The sequence below is a fragment of the Neofelis nebulosa genome, chromosome 2, assembly GCF_028018385.1.
Source record: "Neofelis nebulosa isolate mNeoNeb1 chromosome 2, mNeoNeb1.pri, whole genome shotgun sequence".
Lineage (NCBI taxonomy): Eukaryota > Metazoa > Chordata > Mammalia > Carnivora > Felidae > Neofelis > Neofelis nebulosa.
In genome coordinates this window covers 16945304-16966368 of record NC_080783.1, presented here as the reverse complement: position 1 = coordinate 16966368, position 21065 = coordinate 16945304, and the positions used below count along the sequence as shown (strand labels likewise).

Here is a 21065-nt window from a genome sequence, read left to right as displayed (position 1 = left end):
CAATGGTCTAAGGGGATAAAGACATTGGTCAAAGCACTCTGAGAAGCAAGTTGAAATTTTAACTCCAGCTCTATTGGATCTCAGACCTTGGGTAAATCACTTGATTCTCTTAACTTTCTTCTTTTTTAAATGTCTATTTATTTATTTAAATGTCTATTTATTTTGAGAGAGAGTGTGAGCAGGGGAGAGGCAGAGAGAGAAGGAGAGAAAAAATCCCAAGCAGCCGCCATGCTGTCAGCACAGAGCCTAACGGGGGGGGGCTCGATCTCATAAACCATGAGATCATGACCTGAGCCGAAATCAAGCATCAGAAACAACTGACTGAGCCACCCAGGCGCCCCTCTCTTAACTTCCAATGCACTTAACCAGCAGTGTAAGGAGGCTAAAGAAATTATTACTAAGTTCCTTCTGGTTCTAGCCTTGACAATTATATGAGAAGTTCAGTAATTTCCCCTTCTAATATACGCATTTTATCAGGTTGCCGTTATTTACAGGTAAAATCTTTATAAAAGTGCTTCTGAAATCTGGGACCAAGAGTCATTTGCAGAGCTGTTGTCTAGATTTAATAATTTCAAAAGTCCTTCTCGGATCCCAAATTCTAAGATTTTATGGTCTTTTTAGATGCCATTATAGGTCTACAGGGATGCATATAGTAAAAGTGGGGTATTTGCAGCCTTTGCTTTCCCTCCGCATGACAATAGAGTTTTCTTTGAATTCTCTCATTCTCTTTTCCTTCTTCATTCTTCTAGAAAGTTCTTGAACTTGTAACTAAAAATAAATAAATATATATCTCTCCGGAGGCTTAGATGAAAGCAAAAGAGGTTTTACTGGAAGCGAGTCATTGGAGCAAGATACATGGAAATACTGTGGTGTATGCAAAGAGTCGGTCAGAGAGGAACAATAGAGACACTTAAAAATATTTCTGGGATATATATATATGTCTTGAGTTATTTTAAAAGGGTTTCATTGCATGGATTAATGTTCTTTGTGCTGAAATCTACCTTCAGGATTAAACTAAGCACCCAGGGTTCAGGGGCGCCTGGGTGGCTCAGTCAATTAAGTGACTTCTGCTCAGGTCATGATCTCATGGTTCATGAGTTCAAACTTTGCATTGAGCCGTGCATCGAGCTTTCCATTCTCAGCGTACAGAGGCTGCTTTGGATCCTCTGTCTCCCCCTCTCTCTGCCCCTCCCTTATTTCTCCCTCTCTCTCTCTGTCTCTCTCTCTCTCAAAAAAAAAAAAAAAAAAAAAAAAAAAACCCAACAAAAAGCAAAAAACAAAAATCATTAAACTACAGGGTTCGTAGCTCTGTAGGTGTTCCAGAAGGCAGTATTGTTTAGTGACAGAAGTATTAGACCAGAGTCTGAACTGTAAAATCAGCAAAACCTTTGGGAGTTTCCAAACCTCACCAGGGTCGTCCTTTTGCCACTCGGTGAACTCAGTCCACCCACCCACCCACAGAGGTGGTCACGCCAATCAGAATTAGCCTGTGTCTGGGAGGAACTGAGTCTTTGCCCTCTCATTCTCTGCCTCCCTATCTCCCGTCTCTTTAGCTCATGTGTGCACTCTCTCTCCTTCTCCATGAGCCTTGCCTGCTACTCTCTGCATATCTACTCCCTCTCCTCTCTCTCTGCCAAACAGCTTTCACTGGGGCCGTTTGGATACACTTATCTCATAGCGCCTGGGTTTAATATGCCCTTAGTTCCAGACACCAGCAAAAATGAACTGATACCTTTCAGTTGCAATTCCAGATCCACGGCAGAAAGAATTTGGCCAGCCCAGCTCTGTCCAGGTGTTCACACCCGGTGTCAGCCTCAGCCAGGCAGTAAGTGTGCAGAAGTCTCTCCTGAACCGTGATACTCCGAACAAACACGGGGGGCTATTAGTTTTCCTCAATTTTGTAAGGCTACCGTTTCTAAAACTCAAGGATCCTGTGATCTTTCCACACAGGTTGAGCATGTCTTCCGCTTCCACAAATCTCCAATTTGCCACCTCGTTAAGAATTACACATAGCCCATTACCCCATGAGCAAACACGGGCACACCCTGGAATTGGAAGATCTGGGCACTGAACCATACACTTTCATTGCTTCAGCCCCACTCCACTGACACACATTATAAGACATTATTTACCCCAGACCTCTGTTTCTGGAGGTAGGAATTCTCTAATGATGGTTAAGACTCATCATTGGCCAATCTTTCCCTTTGGGTTTCCTGAGTGTTTTCTGACTGTCTGTCTGCCTGTGTTTTGTTGGTAGCAATGTCAATAAAGCATAGATGGTTTCTGAAAAACCTATGCATGCTAACTGATAATCCCTCCCGGTCTAAAAGCAATGGAGTGTCACTTGACTTTCACAAGAAGCTTTAGCAGCCCCTGTCTTATTTAGGCAGTCATTGTTATAAACTAAATTGGGTGCCCTTCCACCAGATTCATAGATTGAAGCCCCAAGCTCGAGTGTGACTAGTTGGAGATGGGGCCTTTAGGGAGGTAATTAAGGTTAAATGAAGTTCTAAGACTGGGCCCCTAATCCAATATGATCCGTATCATTGTTAAAAGAGGAAGAGATACTAGAAAGCTCTAAACATACACGGAGGAGAGGCAATGTAAAGATATAGGGAGAAGGGAGCTGTCTGCAACCCAAGAAAAGAGTTCTCACTGGAAACTAACCCTCACAGCATCTTGATCTTGGACTTTCAGCCCCCAGAGCTGTGAGAAAATACATCTCTGTTGTTTAATCCGCCCAATCTGTGGTATTCTGTTATGGCAGCCTAAGCTGACTCATACAGTGATGCTGTAGACACATGCTCAAAAACAAAAGAATGGATGTTCATCTGTGGCCCCAGCCATTCCCAGAGGGAATGATTAGTTTCTCTCTCTGGGTCAATTTCTCTAGTGGCATTAACATCTGATTTGCACTTAATTGATCTGATCAACTCTGCCCTGATCTGAACTGGTCACCAAGACAAGCGAAAACCCCAAATCGACCCTGCCACTGTCTGCTGTTTTTCAGTTGTCTAGACATAGTCATAAATTGCTGGATGACTGCCCACTGTAAATTTTTAATGAGAGATTTTGAAATTAGAAAAGGAGGGAAGCAATTGCAATTTATGGCCTGGAGTTATTCAATAAGCAGGGACCCACCTGAGAAGCGGGAGCTGGCCATCCATCAGCTGCCTTGTGGCACCAGCCCTCTTGGTTATGCACGCCCAGAGCACAAAGCTGATTTCACTCCCTCCCCTGCTCTTCCCAGAAAAATCCCATGATGCTTCCTCCTGATTCTCAGATTAGGGAATGAGAATTTAAAAATTCTCCAGAAAGCATAACATTCAAATCAAACAAAGGTTGTTTAGGGAATATCCGTTACTCTGATTAAGCAGGGATCAATGACCCCTTTGAAAATATGAAGAAGATATGGCCCTTCTTCCCAGAAAATATCTAGGTATTGTAAAGAATTTCAGGAGCAAACAAGTATCTCTAAGCCTGTCTATGTACCTGCAGACTCTAAGTTAACACCCTTACAAGATAACCTGTGTAGCAGGTCCCTTCTGTGTCATGAATCTGGGTATTCTGAGCTTTGTTTCTATATAAATGTGATATTCCGAAAGCAATACAACTGGATATATTCTAATAAAATGTGCTTATTGAATTTGGCTATACCATTTTGCCCTCAAAAAACAAGTTTATATCTATACACAGAATGTGTGTGTGTGTGTGCTTATGTTTGTGTTTTCTTTCCCTTAGAAAACTTTAGTATAAGACACTATCCATGATGTTAACTGAGGTTTCATCTACGTAAAAATCTTGGTGATGAAACGTGTTTTTCCCCTAGTTTCTCCCCATTAGGTTTCTTCATAGAAGCAATAAAAATTATACAACTCAACACGGTTACCTTTTTTCTCGGTTCCCAGAAATCGTATAACTAAATTTTATTGGCCAGAGCAATAACCAGTTTACTCTAAGTTTTTAGAAATTTTCCTTTAGCTTTAAAAGCTTATTTACCTTTAACTAATTTAAAACAGAACATCTTTTTTGAAATAGTAAACAATCAGTCTCAGCAGCCAGAGAAGTGACAATTTTTAATAGCAATTAAGATGCTATTGCTTCCAATATTGAGTTGGAAGGGGTGAATGATACTCTTTTCTCAGTGCAAGGATGATGCTAGATGTTTGACTCTCACTGGGATATTCTTTTACTCTTGCAGCTAACATTCCCAAGAATGCAATTAGAGACCAAAGACCCCACTAGATAGACATTGGAGGGGTGGGGTACAAATCAAGCAAGATAAAGTTCTGCCCTTAAGAGACGGATCATTCATAACTTGGGAGACAGACGAATAGACAAATAAAGCTGTGTGAAAAATGCTATGTTGGATGTACACACAGGATGCATCTTTTGTACGGTCTTTTTTTTTCAGTAGCTAAGTAGATATAAAACGTCTTTTCCACCTCTCGGTAGAACAATCTGTCTTTCATTTTGTCACAAACTCAATCTTCCTGCAAACTGTGCATTTCCTTTTAGTTTCTCTGATCGAGAAGTATAGTTTCAACTTTGCACTCCATGAGAAGAAATACAAATGACCAATAAAACTATTAAGGAGGTTAACTTCCTAAAAATAAAGAATTTAAATAATAATTAGATACCTTTTTTGGCTACCAATTTTATAAAAAGATCATGATTAAGTACCGGTTAAAGTGTGTATGGCGGGAGAAACACCATCACATACTGTCAGCAGGGGCAAAACTGTTAATATATTTCTAAAGACCTAACTTTTTGAATAGCTTTTGAGTCAACATTTTTCAACAAATTTATTCTAAAGAAATGATCAGTTATATTTGAGACCTAGATGGACAATATTATTTTTAACAATAAACGCATCTAACAAGCTATGATACATAAAATATAATAGCCATTGCAAATGGAACTGCAGAAGCATGTTCATTATCATGCAAAGAGTTTCATGGAATTACTGATGAAAAGAAGGCAGCTTCTAAAACAGAATACCTAATAACAAATCACGCATGTGCACGTGTGTGTGTGTCTGTGCACACGCATAAGGTAGGTAGGCAGATGGATAGGCACATAGATGGAAATACATAAAGATATATGGATACAAAATCAGGATAATATACTTTGAAACATTGTCTTTGAGGCAATGCTCCTCACATGGGTCCTAAGGCCCACTAGTTTAACAACCCTTCAAGGATTTTGTTAAAATGCAGATTACAGGGTCCAAACACCAGTCCTTAAATCAGAACATCACGGTTGGGGACAAGGATTATATTTTAACAAGCCCCTTGGGTGGTTATTATACTATAGCGACATGCAGTCTACAATTAAAAGGGAATGAATGATATTAATGCAAGTTTCCAGTAAAAATTGCTTCTGCTGCAGGAGGCAACCCAAACAACAACATAAATAATGATAGCATTGGATTGTAACCCACAGACTAAAACATGAATATCCATAAATCCCTATGGATAAAGTTATAGAATTAAACAAACTCTTCCTTAGGAAATAATTCTAAATAATAAATGGAGAGAGAGAGAAATAGCAAATCACCATTAGGCAAGTGCCACAGCAATTACCGTAGAGAAGGTCAAATAGTGGAGCTAAAATTGATGGATAAAAGCTTGACGGGAAGGAAAGGACGTTTGGATCACCGTAAGGTGTCTCTGCCGGGGTGTTTACTCATTTCGAGGGGAAAGATTATAACTTCGTGAAGGAACTGGCAGATACTACGTCAGCCAAGTCATTAAGGTTACCAGCAGCCACAAGAAAACTCAGTATCATGAGCTCCTTTGATACGATGTACTGAGAAAAAGACAACCTCGTTCTTGCTCCAAAACCTATAATCTCATTAGGACACAAGAACACATCAGAGAGACACAGATGTGGGGACAAAGCAAGCAACCAGTACTCTTTGAAAGTGTCTTGACCCCAGAGGACAAGGAAACACTGAGGAACGCTGGCAAACGGAGGAGACCAAGGGAGAGAAACTCAAAGAAATATGAGACCCTAGATACAATTCTAGAAGAGAAAAGTGCATTAGTAAAACATACAAACAAGCAAACAAAAAACAACAACAAACAAACAAAACAAGAACAACAACAACAACAACAACAAACAAAAAAAAAAACCCGCAAAACTTGTTAAATTCCAATAAGGTGTAGTTTAGTTAGCAGTACAAACCGAGGGAAATTAACCTCGGTTAATGTGTTTTGGTCACCTTGCAGCGGCTACATAAGATGTTAGCATTGGCGGAAGCTGGGTGAGGAACATAAGTGGACTTTATACTGCTCTTTGAAGCTTTTCTGTAATTCTAAACTTCATTCAAATAAAAAGTTGAGGGGCGCCTGGGTGGCTCAGTCGGTTAAGCGTCTGACTTCAGTTCAGGTCATGATCTCGCAGTCCGTGAGTTCAAGCCCCACATCGGGCTCTGTGCTGACAGCTCAGAGCCCGGAACCTGTTTCGGATTCTGTGTCTCCCTCTCTCTCTGACCCTCCCCCATTCATGCTCTGTCTCTCTCTGTCTCAAAAATAAATAAAAATGTTAAAAAAAAAAAAAAAAACAAATAAGAAGTTGAAAAAAAAAAAAAAAAACCTGGTAAGCACTCCCTTTATTCAGCATCTGTCAATTCTCACTAACATATTTAGAAATCACAAAGGCAATCACGAAACCACCCAAAACTGACCCTCTGGTTCTAGGAATGCCAAATTCTTCAAGGAATTCCCTCCAAATCAGGCTGATGATACTAAACTGAGAAACCCAGTTGGTAGCCAACAAATGCTTAACCAACTGAAAAAGAGAGGGAGCACACAGATAGACCTGAAAGGGGGAAGACCCATCGTCTGCCCCTGGCTCAGAAAGTCAAGGTCTACTGGAGTCCCAAAGCTGCACAACCGTGTCTCCCTGAGGGTGGAGCTTTGTGAGGAGCTTTTTAGTTTGGACAGGCGCTCCTGGGGTCCTCCACTATCTACCTGAAACACAGGGAGGCTTTGGCCCACGGAAGGCTCCAGAGCCTTGGCTGCACCTGTGATGGTGGGGTGACCAGCTCATCAGCTTTTCAGGGCAGAGCCCTCAGGGTGGTGATGAAGAGCCTCCGTAAAGCTTATAGGCAGCCAAGCCTCCACGACAACTGCAGCATCCAGTATCACCGAAGGGGTGTGAACAGCAGGGAAAAACCCGGCAAAGGCACCAACTTGTCCGTGAGCACACCTGAGACATCTCCAAGGATTCTCAGAAGGGTTGGAAAGTACGAACAATGGTAACGCATGGCAAATGATGGTGACGGCCAGCGGAACATAGTTTATTTCGGTAGCCCCGGCACGAGACTTAATAAATGTTAACCGTTATTTTTATTGTTATCCCATTTGCAATTTCCGGCTAGGGAAACATGATCAAACACTGCTAGAACTAGGTCTAAGTTGTTAAAACTCTTTTCCAGGTGCTGTATGAGCTGAAGGAAGCCGAGGGTGGGGGGCAACCATGAACAGGGGTGCCAACCGGGGTGTCTGTTCTAGATTTGCATGAACTCTGACCAGCAGCTGTTTCTCTCTGAGCGTCTTTTCTGTATGTGTGGGGGAAGGGTGTCAACAGCAAGACTCCTTTCAGCCTTTGCGGTCTTGTTCTGTAACTCCAAATTCTTTAAATTCTTTCATTTCTCTAATTCTTGGACAGGGTTACACAAGTTCTTGACCCTCTGCTAAATATCAACAGAAAGGAGAATGCACTCATTAGAAATGCAAATTCTCGAACCTGACACCAGCACCTCAGAATCAGAAACTCCGGATGATTGGGATCCTGGATAAAGCTGGAGAACCACAGTTCTTGAGCGGCCTCTCCATCTCCAAAGAAGAAACGCTGTTGTCCTAGAAAGGGTTGTGAATTGCCTCAAAGGGTGGGATACAGGTTACCGCGGGAGCAAGATCTGAAGCCAGATCTGCCCGCCGCCCCGAAGAGTAACAATGACATGATAGCTAGCATTGAATAAGACCTTCTCATACGTCGGACACTGCTGAATATTCAACGTAGACAGTATATTTACCCTCGTACAGACTTTATTAGCTAAACGTTAATTTTTGGATTCAGGTCATAAACTGAGGCGTGGAGAGGGGAAGCCACTCTCCAGAAGCGAGTTGCAGAGTTGACAGTTGAGGAATCCGAATTGGAGCTCAGTTAGCGGTAGTCTGCAGTCTCCACGCTGAACCTTCTCAGAATAGTGGTGACAAATCGTGGTTTTGTCTTTAAACTACAACCGTGATTCTTATACTGGCTGCACACATTCCAAGGAAAAACAAACCCAGAAAACAAAACAGTTACTACTCTAAAAGCCACTATGATTGTAGCTTTGGCTTGTAACTCCAAATCTTGTTTTCTACACATCTTGAGAGACTAATGCATTTAAAAGAACTAGCTTGTGTTTGGGGGGCACATCATGTATGAAGATATAATCCTGAGGCATCAATAAGTTGAAAAGGGGTGGGGATGGAACTAGAAAGAATCAGATTTTTTGTATATGATTGAAGTTAAGCTGGTAGAAATTCAAATTAGTGTGTTATAACTGTAGGATATTAAGAGTTCTCCCATGGTAATCAAAAGAAATGGCTACAGAACATACACAAAAGGGAACAAGAAAGGAATTGAAACATTTGCTACTAAATACTTACACACATACATAGATACATACACACATGCAATACATATATACATGAAAACAGCAACAACAAAACATTAAACACAAAAAGAGATATTAATGCCAGAAATGAGGGCAAAACAGCTATAAGGCATATAGAAAACAAATAGCAAAATGACACAAGTTCCTCCCTATCAGTAATTACTTTCAAAGTAAATGGATTAAACTCTCCAATCAAAAGATAGATATTGGCAGAATAGATAAAACACAGGATCCAACTGTATACAGTCCATAAGAGGCTCCCTTTAGACCCAAAGACACGTAAAGATCGAAAGTAAAAGAATAGAAAGATTTTCCATGCAAATATAACTTTATATTATGTATATTTTACTATAATAAAAGTTTTGGGGAAAACAACAACAACAAACTAGAAGAGACTTCTAAACTATTAATGCCCAGGCTCTGCTCCATAACAATTAAACTATAATTCCATAATCCAGTGGTTCTTAGCTCTGGATGAAGAGTAGTATCACCTGGTAAACTTTTATTTTATTTTGCTTTTTAGGTTTATTTATTTTCGAAAGAGAGAGACAGACAGAGCATGAGTGGGAGGGGAGAGGGGCAGAGAGAGAGGGAGACACAGAATCTGAAGCAGGCTCTGGGCTCTGAGCTGTCAGCGCAGAGCCTGACACGGGGCTCGGGGCTCAAACTCAGGAGCCATGAGATCATGACCTGAGCCGAAATCAGACGCTTAACCAACTGAACCACCCAGGTGCCCCTCACCTGGTAAACTTTTAAAACATACAAATGCCTGAGCCCCACCCCTCCAAGATTACCATTCAATTATTAGGGGTGATGCCTGGGGTTGGGATTAAAAAAAAAAAAAAAAAGCAAAAACAAAAACTCCTTCGTCCCCTTTGTTATTATTTGTGAGTGTTCCACTTCCAAAATCTCAATTAACCTATTCTGCTTTCTGGCCATTTTCTTCTATATTTTCAGCCTATTCCCCTTCACGCCTCCAACCCCAGACCTACTAGGATCTCAAATCCACTGATACCTATCTCCATTGGTACAGATATTGGTATCTCCATCAGCACAACCACCACAGCCATTACCACACACACACACACACACACACGCACACACACGCACACACCCCTCTTCACTTTCCTCCCTGCATAACTTAGGGACCATAGGCCATTACAGGCGTACCTTGGAAATATTGTGGGTCCAGTCCCAGCCCACCTCAATAAAGTGAGTATCGCAATAAAACGGACGAAGTAAACTTTTTAGTTTCTCAATGCATATAAAAGTCATGATGACACTATACTGGAGTCTATTTAGTGTGCAATAGCCTTATGGCTTGACAAATAACGTACCTACCTTAATTGAAAAATACTTTATTGTTCAAAAAATGCTAACCACTATCTGAGCCTTCAGGGAGTTGTGATCATTGATCACAGATCACCGTAACAAATATGATAAGAATTAAAAAGTTGGAAATGGGAGAATGATCAAAATGCGATACAGAGTCTCAAAATGAGCACAGGCTGTTGAAGAAATGGTGCTGGTAGACTGGCCAACGTAGGGTTGTCACAAGCCTTCAGTTTGTAAAAAACAAAAAAACAAAAGCAATATCTGTGAAGTCCCATAAAACAAATGCAATAAAATCAGGTATGCCTGCATTATAAATACTCCCATGCATTATGCTCTATTCCCCGGCTCCTCTCTGCCTCCTTTTCCTGTGCCTAGAAAAACTCCAAGCCTCATTAAGTCCAATTGCTTTCAGATTCAACTGCACTCCGAGAGCTGAATATCACTGGAGGAAAATACCAGCCATGCTGACGACTGTTGACGGGCCTCACTTTGTATGCATGATAGCAAATCTCAAGTGGACCTTCAGCACTGGCAGGCAGCCCTACAGCTGATTCACTCTCCAGTCTTCAGTCTTCCATATTGCCAGCTAACACTGTTTTCCTTGCCCTTCAAACCCCAAATACACCTTCCGCGCTAGGCACTCTTAGTTGATGACTTGGCTTCTCACTTCCCTGAGAAAACAGAAGCAATCTAAAGAGAATGGTTCCCTGCTCACCACCAACCTTCCACACGGCCTGCCCCTGTACTGTTCACCCTCTGCCTTTCTTCCTGTTACGGTGGATGAATGGTCGGGACTCGAACGTAAGAACGATATTCCCTTCGACTTGCTCTCTGGGATTCTTCCTATCCTGTCACTCAGGGACTTTTTTCTTAGAATTTTCTCCTTTCTCTACAGTGTCACTGATTTCCCTTCCCTTTGGTTCATTGCAATTGGCCCACAGATATGCTGTAGTATTTTTATTAAAAAATAGCTCTTTTGATTCCACATCCTTTTACAGCTACTAAATCATTTCTCGGCTCTGCTGCAAAACAAAGCTTGAAAGTGTCGTCTCTGTTGACTTTCTCCCTCGTCCCATCTCCCGTTCTCTCTCAAAATTCCTTATTTGGAACTTCACGCCAACGTCCTCCACTGAAACTCTGTCTAGGTCACCGATGACCCTTACGTTGGCGAACACAATTGCCCTGTTTCTTGATTTCTGAAAAGCATTTTGCAAAGCTGACCATTCTCCTCTGGAAGCATATTTTTCTCTTGGCTTCGGGGAAACCAAAATTCTCTTGTTTTATTTTTACTTCGCTTTCCTTTATTTCTCAACTATTTTTGCCTGATTCTCCCATCTTCTAACACCTAAATTTTGGCTAGTAGCACATACCCCATGGGTTTGTATACAATGGGGCTAAATGCCATTTACAAGCTCAATGACTCCCACATTTATTTCTCTTTCCTTAACTCCAGACTCCATCTCTAACCACCTCTCCGCGTTGCCTCGGAGTTATTATTTTTTGTTTTAATTTTTTTTTTAACATTTATTTTATTTTATTTTATTTTTTTTACGTTTTATTTATTTTTGAGACCGAGAGAGACAGAGCATGAATGGGGGAGGGGCAGAGAGAGAGGGAGACACAGAATCGGAAGCAGGCTCCAGGCTCTGAGCCGTCGGCCCAGAGCCCGACGCGGGGCTCGAACTCACGGACCGCGAGATCGTGACCTGAGCTGAAGTCGGCCGCTTAACCGACTGAGCTACCCAGGCGCCCCAACATTTATTGATTTTTGAGAGACAGAGCACAAGCAGGGGAGGGGCAGAGAGAGAATGAGACACAGAATCCAAAGCAGGCTCCAGGCCCCGAGCTGTCATCACAGAGCCCAGCACGGGGCTCGGACCCACGAGCTGTGAGATCGTGACCTGAGCCGAAGTCGGACACCGAACCGACTGAGCCATCCAGGTGCCCCTTCCTTGGAGTTATTGAAGAAGCATTTCACACTTAGCGTATCCAAGGTGACATGCTTAGCTTTCTCCCATAAATATGTTCTCCCCTAGTACTTCCCAACTTACTTTATGGCCAGCCTATAGCCCAGATGCCCAGATAAAAATCTATGGAGACATCACTGACCTTTCTCTTTCTCTTGCTCTCTAGATCGAATTCATGAACAAATGCTGCCTCTTCTAGTTTCAAAATATTTCCCAAATGTCTTACCAGTCCGGCTCGTCCTCGGGTCCCGTGGTTCAAAACTGCTTTATTTTCCATTAGCATCACATCCTGACCAGCGCTGACGTGGCTTTGGCGTTATCCTGGCCTTACCGTTTCCTCTGTGTGTCACCGAAGGCAAGTCACATCACCTCTGGTGATGTATATTTAAATTCTGGAAATTTAACTATTTTGAAATATATAAAATTTATCAAATATATACAATGTATTTAAAATATACAAAATCTAAAATGTACTTGCAATGTAGAAAATATATAAAAATTTATTTTTAGCTGTTTAAAATATATAAAAGTATTTTTATTTATTGAAAATATATCAAATTTATAAAATGTATAATTTATATGTGTGTGCATAAATGTATATACATGTATATATACGTAAACATGTATGTGTATACATAAATGTATATTTATATGTATACATGTGTGTGTGTATGTGTGTATGAAAGATAGATAGATAGATAGATAGATAAATAGACAGATATGGATAGATCCCAAATATGACTTTTCCCCATCTTTACCATTATCCCTCATATTCAATCCACCATCGGCTTTTGTCTAGATAATTGACAAATGCTCTAAATTTGTCTTTCCGCTTCTGCTCCCGTCTGCCCCCAACCTTATACTCTGGTTTCCATGAGCAGCCTGAGGAATCCTTTTGAGACACAAGTCCCACTAGCTCTTGCTTCTGCTCAAATCCCTCCATTACTTCCCACCACACCTGGAGTAGTGGTCAACGAGCTCAGGGTGCTTTACACAGCACTTCATGACCTTGGCTCTGCCTCTCTTTCCTGCTCCCTCTTCTCCAGCTACCTTGGCCTCTTTTTTGTTCCACAAACTCATCAGGCAAGGCCCTGCCCCTATGCTTTGCAATGACTCTTCCCTTTGTCTGGAATATCCTTCTCTCATCAATCTGCATTTCTGAGTACTTGGCTTCATTCGGGTTCCCTCTCAAAGGCCACCTCTTCATAGAAGCCTTCTCTGTTTACTAGAGGTATGCTGAACAGGCTTGTGTCAGATTGCAAGAGTCAATCCATCTCGTCCCACCTCCGCATTCAGTGATGGCGTGTTAGTAGCCTAAATCAGCCATGGTGGGAGTGTTTACGCCACAAAATCAGCAAAGGCTACAAGTCAGGCCCCTTCCTCTTTCTTTTTCCCCTTCAGGGCACACAACGCTATCTAAAATAGCTTATCTTGGGGCGCCTGGGTGGCTCAGTCGGTTGAGTGTCCGACTTTCGGCTCAGGTCATGATCTCACGGTTTGTGGGTTTGAGCCCCGCATCAGGCTCTGTGCTGACCTCTTGCTCAGAGCCTGGAACCTGCTTCAGATTCTGTGTCTCCCTCTCTCTCTGCCCCTCCCCTGCTCACGCTTTGTCTCACTCTGTTTCTCAAAAATAAATAAATGTAAAAACAAATTAAAAATAATAATAATAAAATAAAATAAAATAGCATATCTTTTAGCTCATTCCTTGGTTTCAGTTTTCTCTATAACATCTGTAGCATCTGTGACTAACACTTTATTAAAATGGATGTAAATGTTTATTGCTTATTTATCCCACTGGAATGTAAGGTCCCTGAAGGCAGGGGCTTTGTCAATTTTGTTCACTGTTATATCTCCAATGCCTAGCACACTGCATGGCAGGGTCGATATTCAATTGATGTTTGTTGATTGAACAAACGAATGAGTACATGGTGAACGTAATACCTATACTTGAGAGGTTGATATCTGCAAAGTGCTTTCAGTTATATTGTCAACCCTTTTAACTCATTTCTTTCCTTTCCCTCAGTTTCTGTCCTCCCAGGATGGAGTTAATTTTTCTTCTCCTCCAAAGATTCCAATTCCTTGCAAGTCAATTCCTAATGAGCATTCTCAAGGCTGGCCTCCTTATGTCTCCAACCGAAGCCTGGGATCTTTGCAGTCTCGAACATTATCACATCACTTAGTTTTCTGACCTACCTCTTCATCAGCTGAGTCCCCACATCGAGCCCAGTCACAATCCTTTGGGACATATTTCTTTTCATCTATATTATGATACAATTCTTAGCCACAAGTTCATGTCTCATGAAACACATAAAAAAGCACCTGCAAAGAGAAAGAAGCAAGGAAGGATGGAGAAGATAGAAAATATTCTAGGAAATTAAAAAGTTTGGGTGGCTCCATTTTGCAGGGGTGGGGGTGGAGGATTGAGTTTCATAATTGAACTTGATGTGTGTTCATCTTACTTTCCAGCACATGCCTCCCCTATCCAACTTTCTGTATCATCTCTCTGCCTTTCTGGGAAAAGTCCTTGTGTGGTATAGAATCTTTGTTTTAAAAGCCATTGACCTAAAGCTGATGCTCTTGGGCTGTGTCTGTTAATGGACTTGATGCACACAGGGAAGAAGGCAAGGGCACTCACGCTGCTGGGCTTGAGCCCTCTGTTTCCTTGCAGGGGCTTGTAGATAATACAGAGTTGGGCTAAGGTGTATTAAGGTAAATAACAAAGCATGTGTGGATTCCCTTGTACCACGTCAGCAGAGACAGAAATTGCTGAGCTTTTCTGAAATGGACACACGTCCGTGACTGAGCGTGCAGTCGAAGGAATTTCTTGTCAGAGGCGAAATGCAGGGAATGGCATTGAAATCAATTCTTTCATCCTGCCTTCCTGCTTTGTTCTAAAAACGGTGACATGTAAGAAATTAGTCTGTTGCGTTTGGTGTAATTTTGTAAATACGAAGGGAATGACTTTTATCAATTTTCCTAATTATTTGACAGGAAATGCAGGGGATTAGTTTCCTCCAAACTGAATTGTGAGACAACTCATAAATTGCACTGCCATTTTTTTTTCTCCCTCCTGTAATCCCTCATATGTCAGGAATGGTCTCAAGATTGAACAGGTGTTTTAATAATAGACTGGAATTTGCTTTAAAAAATACATTCCTGAAGTGTCTTTTCTAGGGATTTAAGCTGAGACCCACACTGTCAGAAAATCAAACTGAAAAGTTGCTGATCTAGAGGAGGCACAGGTGGAACAGGTGATGGCCAGAGGCAGCGGGGGGCAGGGGGGGTGGTCACAAGAGTGCTGAGAAAGCGCTCCTGTCTCCACCTTGCCCCCCACTTGGCTTGCTAAAAGTCTCAAATTACCTCCTATGTAAAACTCGGAGATTTCCCGTTGATGTGATGCTCTAAAAATATCCCTAACCAGATAGATCGCATTCATTCCTGGTGTGTGTTTGTATGTCTATGTCTCTGTCTATGTGACTCTCGATTGTATGTGTGTATTTTGCATGGGCGTGTGTATGTATCTGTGCCTTTCCAGGAGGAGTCTTTGATTTTAGGAAACCGGATGAAGGGCCTTGAAGATTTTGCAGTCTGTGTGTGTGTGTGTGTGTGTGTGTGTGTGCATGCGCACGCATCTGGGCGTGTATATATGTGCCTGTGCATGTGGGTGGATGCGGATATGTGTGTGGTTTATGAGTGTGTCTGTGGATATGTGCGTGTGTGCACGCGTGTGCATGCTGGGTTGTCTGTGACTGCCTGGCTCAGTCCCTTTTCTAGTAGTCGTTTTCAGACCCCAGAAGAGCTTGGCGTCCCGGGCCCTGGGACGTGGATGAGGAACAAAGAGAGCCTCTCAAGGCGGAAAGGTTTTCAGAGCGTGGGCTGGCAGCTGTGCCCCAAAAGGCTTCTCTGGTTCCTGCCTTTGCCCACATCAGCCCTGATGGGGTCTTTCACACTCTTTAAGTAGTCAATCTCTAAGCTTCTAGCTTAGCATGATTGACTCTTCTTCCTAAGACAGCGAAATCCAAATGAACTAAAAATAATCTAATCAGTAGCTGTGCCTAAAAACTCAGGGTTCCCTATATATGCTCGCTTTATGTTAATTGTCACTTTATGAGAGGCTCCCTTTCTGACCACCCGAGCTCACCCCCTTTCCCACATCCTGCTGCACTTTTCATTCTTCATTATCACTATGTGATATTTGGTTCGTATTTAGTTGTATACTAAGAGTCCCTGCCCACCAGCCCGTGAGCTCCATGGGGAAGCCCAGTGCCAGGGGGAGCCCTGGTGGCACATCCTGGGGACAAAGTTGCCCAACTTTCCTGTCCAATCCTGAGGGCCTGAAAAGGCCCAGGGCCGAGCATTTGGGGCAGCAGGGGAGGACTCTTATGAGAGCTACAGGGTGGTCACTTAAAGAGTCGGGGAGTCTAAGAGCTTTTACAGGAGCAGGAGGAAGACAGAGCATGAGGGACACCCTAAGACATGCTTTCCCTCTGTGGTCCAGAGGAGACACTTAGAGAGACGGAAGCACCAAAGAGCCTGTTGTATGCTAGGCTGTGCAGTCAGGCTTTCTGGAATTAAATCCTGATGCTTAGGCGACACGACTTTGCACAGGGCTTTTAACGTCTCTGCCCCTCCCTTGTTTAATCTGCAAAATGAGGTAAATATCTTCAAAAAAGAAGAAATACCACCCTTATGCATTAACTCTTAGAAGAGAATGATTTTTTGTATGCACATAAGGTGCCGTGTATATATGCAGACAGGGGTTAGAATCCATAAGCACTCAACACGGGTGCCATCATTGTCATTATTAGTCTTACTACCGTTTTCCAGTTCTGTACTCTTCATCCTGCTGCTACTCCCATCATGTCCCATAGGCTTCTTGGGCCTAGAGAAATAATTTGTTAGCTTTTTAATCTAATTTATGAACTAGATTGAGGCTCCATTGTACAAGGTACGGAGCTAAATGCTGTGGAAAAAATTGAACATAAAGCAAACATTGCCTGACATCTATTTATGATCCGATGGGGATGTAAGACATACAAAAATACAAACCAAACCAAAGCGTGGCACCATTTGATAAATATTATAGGAGAGATGCAAACAAAGGGCTGTGGGACTACAGAAGACAGAGCATGTTCAGTGGGGAGTTGTTTCTGCGTGTAGACTCAAATTAGGGGGGTGAGAGAGGACCAGTAGAAGCAAAGAGGCAGAAGAAAAGACATTTCAGGGATAGAGTCACAGATCCTTTGCACGGGAGGGGGTGGGGGGGTGGGGGGGGTTGGGGAAACGTCTAGGCCTATGTCTTCAGCCTGGAAATCTAGGAAAAGGTGAACGGGAAATAATAATCACAACCACAAAGCTGAAAAGACTTGCGTGGGGAGAAACGTGATGCTTATTCATCCAGATGGGTGCTGGACCAAACATTTATAAGCACATTCTCAATGGAACTTCTGCCTTGACTACATTCTCCCAGACAAGACCATGGAAATATGCAGTCGTATTTGTTTCATAGCCACCTCAGCTTCAACATTCACTCATCATTTTGGCACTGATTTTTCTGTGTTGATAATACTGCCCATGGGAACAGTCATCCATGAGCGCATTTCCTCGAGATGAGAGCTAACCATGCTTTGTAAATGGAAAAGCAACGTCTCCCACACTTCTCCCTAGCCAAATTCAAACGCATCCATAACCCCACCAAACCCAAGGTAGCCGGTGAGAGATTGTAAAGTCAGTCATCTAATGCTTACGGTAGATCAGTCCTGCTACTTAATAACAGATATTTGTATGGCTGTGATACATTGGGGAAATTTTTGTTCTCAGTGGCTTTTGTAATTCCATGTCCAAATGGTTTATGTGCCGTTGTTGGGCTTTTGGCTTAAAATAGAAAACATATGGGAGAAATACCAGCTTGTTCCTGTGTAAGACACTCCAGTTAACTTTTCTTTAAAAACATTATTCATCTGGACTAATTATTTTCATGTTCAAAACAAAACAAAGAACACACTGCTAAAAAGAGAAAAGAAGCCACACTCATCTACTGCACATGCCTTTCGGGCTACGGTTAAGGAAAACTGGGGGCCATGGGAGTGTTCACACCCTGTGTGCCAGCCTCATAGGATATTAGCTCTAGAAGTAAAGCCCCAACCCCACAGTTCATAGATCAGAAAATGGGAGGTGGGATGGTGAGATTACTAGCACCAGATATTATTAGTATAAGTGAGTTAGAAGGGGGCGTCTGGGTGGCTCAGTCGGTTAAGCGTCCAACTTCGGCTCAGGTCATGATCTCACAGTTTGTGAGTTCGAGCCCCTCGTCGGGCTCTGTGCTGACAGCTCAGAGCCTGGAGCCTGCTTTGGATTCTATGCCTCCCTCTCTCTCTGCCCCTCCCCAGTTTGTGCTCTCTCTCTCTGTCCCTCTTTCTCTCTCTCTCTCTCTCTCTCTCTCTCTCTCAATAATAAATAAACCTTAAAAAGCTAAAAACAATCAGTGAGTTAGAGGGGAACACCATGACTACAATCAAGATTTCTTGCACTCTGGAAATGTTACTACCATAAGAAAGAAAGAAACATGAAGAAAAGGAAAGCCATGGACGGGGAGAGGAACAAGGAAGCCAATTATATAGAAAGATCTGTGCTTAGGTACGTGCTGGGCCGGGTTCTGAGCCTGGGTGTGACTGAGACAAGATGGTGACCCCAGAGCACGGAAGACCTCGGGTCGCCTCAGCACGTGGCGGGCGGGGACCCCCACCAGAATCCTCTGGTAGGCAAACGGTTAGTCTTTTTGTGTGGAGCGAGGAACCTAAGTTAGGAAAACTGACCGAGTGGCTTAGCAGTTTGTCTACCAACTTTTACAGTGTTCCAGGTCCTCTCGAAGCTTGCTTTTCTGAATGCAGGGACTGGCCTGCGGTTTCTCAAATTGAGGCAGCGAATTGGAACTTCTTGGAGTGCCGAATAAAAGACCTCTTCCACCCCTGAATTAATGAAGCTGCGAGAAGTCATGTCAGGGCTCTCTGTCCTCTCCCCTTAGGAGATTAATGCAGAGGCACACATCTGTCCCTGCAGGTAGACCCCCCCCCCCGCTTATTCTCCTCACCTCACTCCCACGCCCCTTCCCTCCCTGACCTGTTTAGATTTGGTCTCCAGCATCAGCTTCTAGGGTGTCCCCTCTCTCTCTCTGCAGAGAAAGTGAAGGAGACCGGAATGAGATGGGAGAAGATAGCCATGTTTACATGTAAATTTCACCAGCATCCCTGTGTATTTTTTTTTCCCCCAGGACCTCCTCATTAACCTCCAAATATCACGGACATAAAAACCGTGTGCAGAGGTATGGTGACCCTCTTTGGGGCACACACGAGCAACATAATAGAACACAGCTGCTAAGTATCAGTATCTGTAAAGACCCAAAAGACCTAAGGATTTGGGGGGTTCGCTGTAAGCATGGTTTCCTGTTATTGAGGAAGACAGCGGTTGCTCTCTCTTTCAGATTAACGCCTTCTCATTCCCAGTCTACTTTAGTGTGATGCGCGGGAGATTTCCCGGGATAAATAATTTCTGGAGACATTAACCTACCTTAACATCTCTTCCTGTGATAAAAATGAAACAGCCTATATCTTCACAATGACATTCTTTTGTTTAAAGCAGAGCAGAGTAATTTGCTTGGATGCGGATCTTAGTTCTGTTTAAGGGGAAAACCAGACTCGCTGCTGAATTCAAAATCAGGACAGCAAGGAAATGGGTCTGTTCTGTCTTCGCGGGGGCAAATTTCCTATTTATGCCTGTGACTTTTCTGGCTGGCCCACTTGATTATTTTCAGGGATAATAGAAGAAGCAAAGGGTGGGTTTGCAGAATTGGTGAGCTCCTCTAATTAAGGATTAAATCAACACATCAGTCTATTGAAGGTGTACGGATTTTTTATACTTCCCTTTTCTTCTTCATGCTTCTTAAGTCAGAATTCCATGTTATGGTTGTGCTTCCTCACACGGCCTACGAGGATTATAAATACCCTTGAGCTTTCAACCCCCCCCCCCCCCTTATGGTAGATCAGCAAAGGCCACAATTCTTTGTCACTTCTTTCTTGGAAATGGGTCCATTCTCCCATCTTTGAATCCGAGCCTTCTGACTTGCTTTGGCCAACAGAATAAGTAACCTTCAACATTCTTCCCAGAAATAGCTTCGGCCGGATCCACTCGTTCATTAACTACCTTTTCTTCCATGTTATCACAGGCAACACGTTCCCTATTTTCTACCAGTACATAAATAGCTCCTCTTTTCTCCAACTCCCCAAGACAATTTTCCTCCTGTACTTCTTGCTGTCACCGAGTCTCAAGGCCCTTCCAGCTTCCACTTGCTACTAACCCCCAAGCCAATGTCACACATCTATTTATTTTTTTTATTTTTTTATTTTTTTGTCACGGCTGCACCATATTCGCAGTACCAACTCTGTTTCTTTCTTTATTGCTATGGAGCAGACCACCCTTAAACTTGGTTGCTTAAAAGAGCAACTTTTAAAATTCTCTTTCACAAATCTGTGGGTAGAGAGATTCAGTTGGGTGGTTCTTCTGCACCAGGATATCAGATAGGAGCTCGACTGGGCTGGTGACAGCAAGATGCACCTCCTCCCCCCGCCGCCCACACACACCCCCATAGCTGGCAGGTGATGCTGATCGTCAGTTGGGAACTCAGCTGTGATTGTCCCCTGGGACACTTACAAGGGGCCTCTCCATATGGCTTGGGATTCCCCAGCCTGCTGGCTGGGATCCAAGAGCAAGTAACCCAATGATGAGTGTTCTAAGAGGGACGATGTGGAAGATTCCAATGCTCTTCACTTGTTAGATCCAGAACTATCCCTCCCACCACATTCCACAGCATCCCTTCCACCGCATTCTATAGATTGAGGCTTAAAAAAAATCACAATTTCAGAAGATGGAAAATAAACCCCACTTATTGGTGGAGAATTTGTAGCTGTAATTTAATAGGCTCTAACCTTCAAATGTTGTTTTCTTTGTGAGTGCTTTTTCTATTTTTACCATACGCTTCTTTCTTTCTTTTTTTTTTTTTTTTTAACGTTTATTCATTTTAAGACAGAGCATGA

The 21065-nt window shown here is 42.7% G+C and overlaps 1 long non-coding RNA gene across 3 annotated transcripts; it reads right to left on the bottom strand.

Moving 5' to 3' along the window:
* Nucleotides 1–566: 566 nt before the first annotated feature.
* LOC131492774 (uncharacterized) lies at nucleotides 567–20838 on the bottom strand. 3 transcript variants are annotated; one of them, XR_009252286.1, is made up of 4 exons: nucleotides 20683–20838; nucleotides 14170–14295; nucleotides 12203–12380; nucleotides 567–768 (listed from the first exon to the last, which is right to left on the bottom strand). It is a non-coding gene; the product is annotated as an uncharacterized LOC131492774 (long non-coding RNA). The 3 variants fall into 3 exon arrangements; XR_009252283.1 differs by lacking the exon at nucleotides 20683–20838 and adding an exon at nucleotides 19543–20370; XR_009252282.1 differs by lacking the exon at nucleotides 20683–20838 and adding an exon at nucleotides 16794–16860.
* Between the last annotated feature and the right edge of the window lie 227 nt (nucleotides 20839–21065).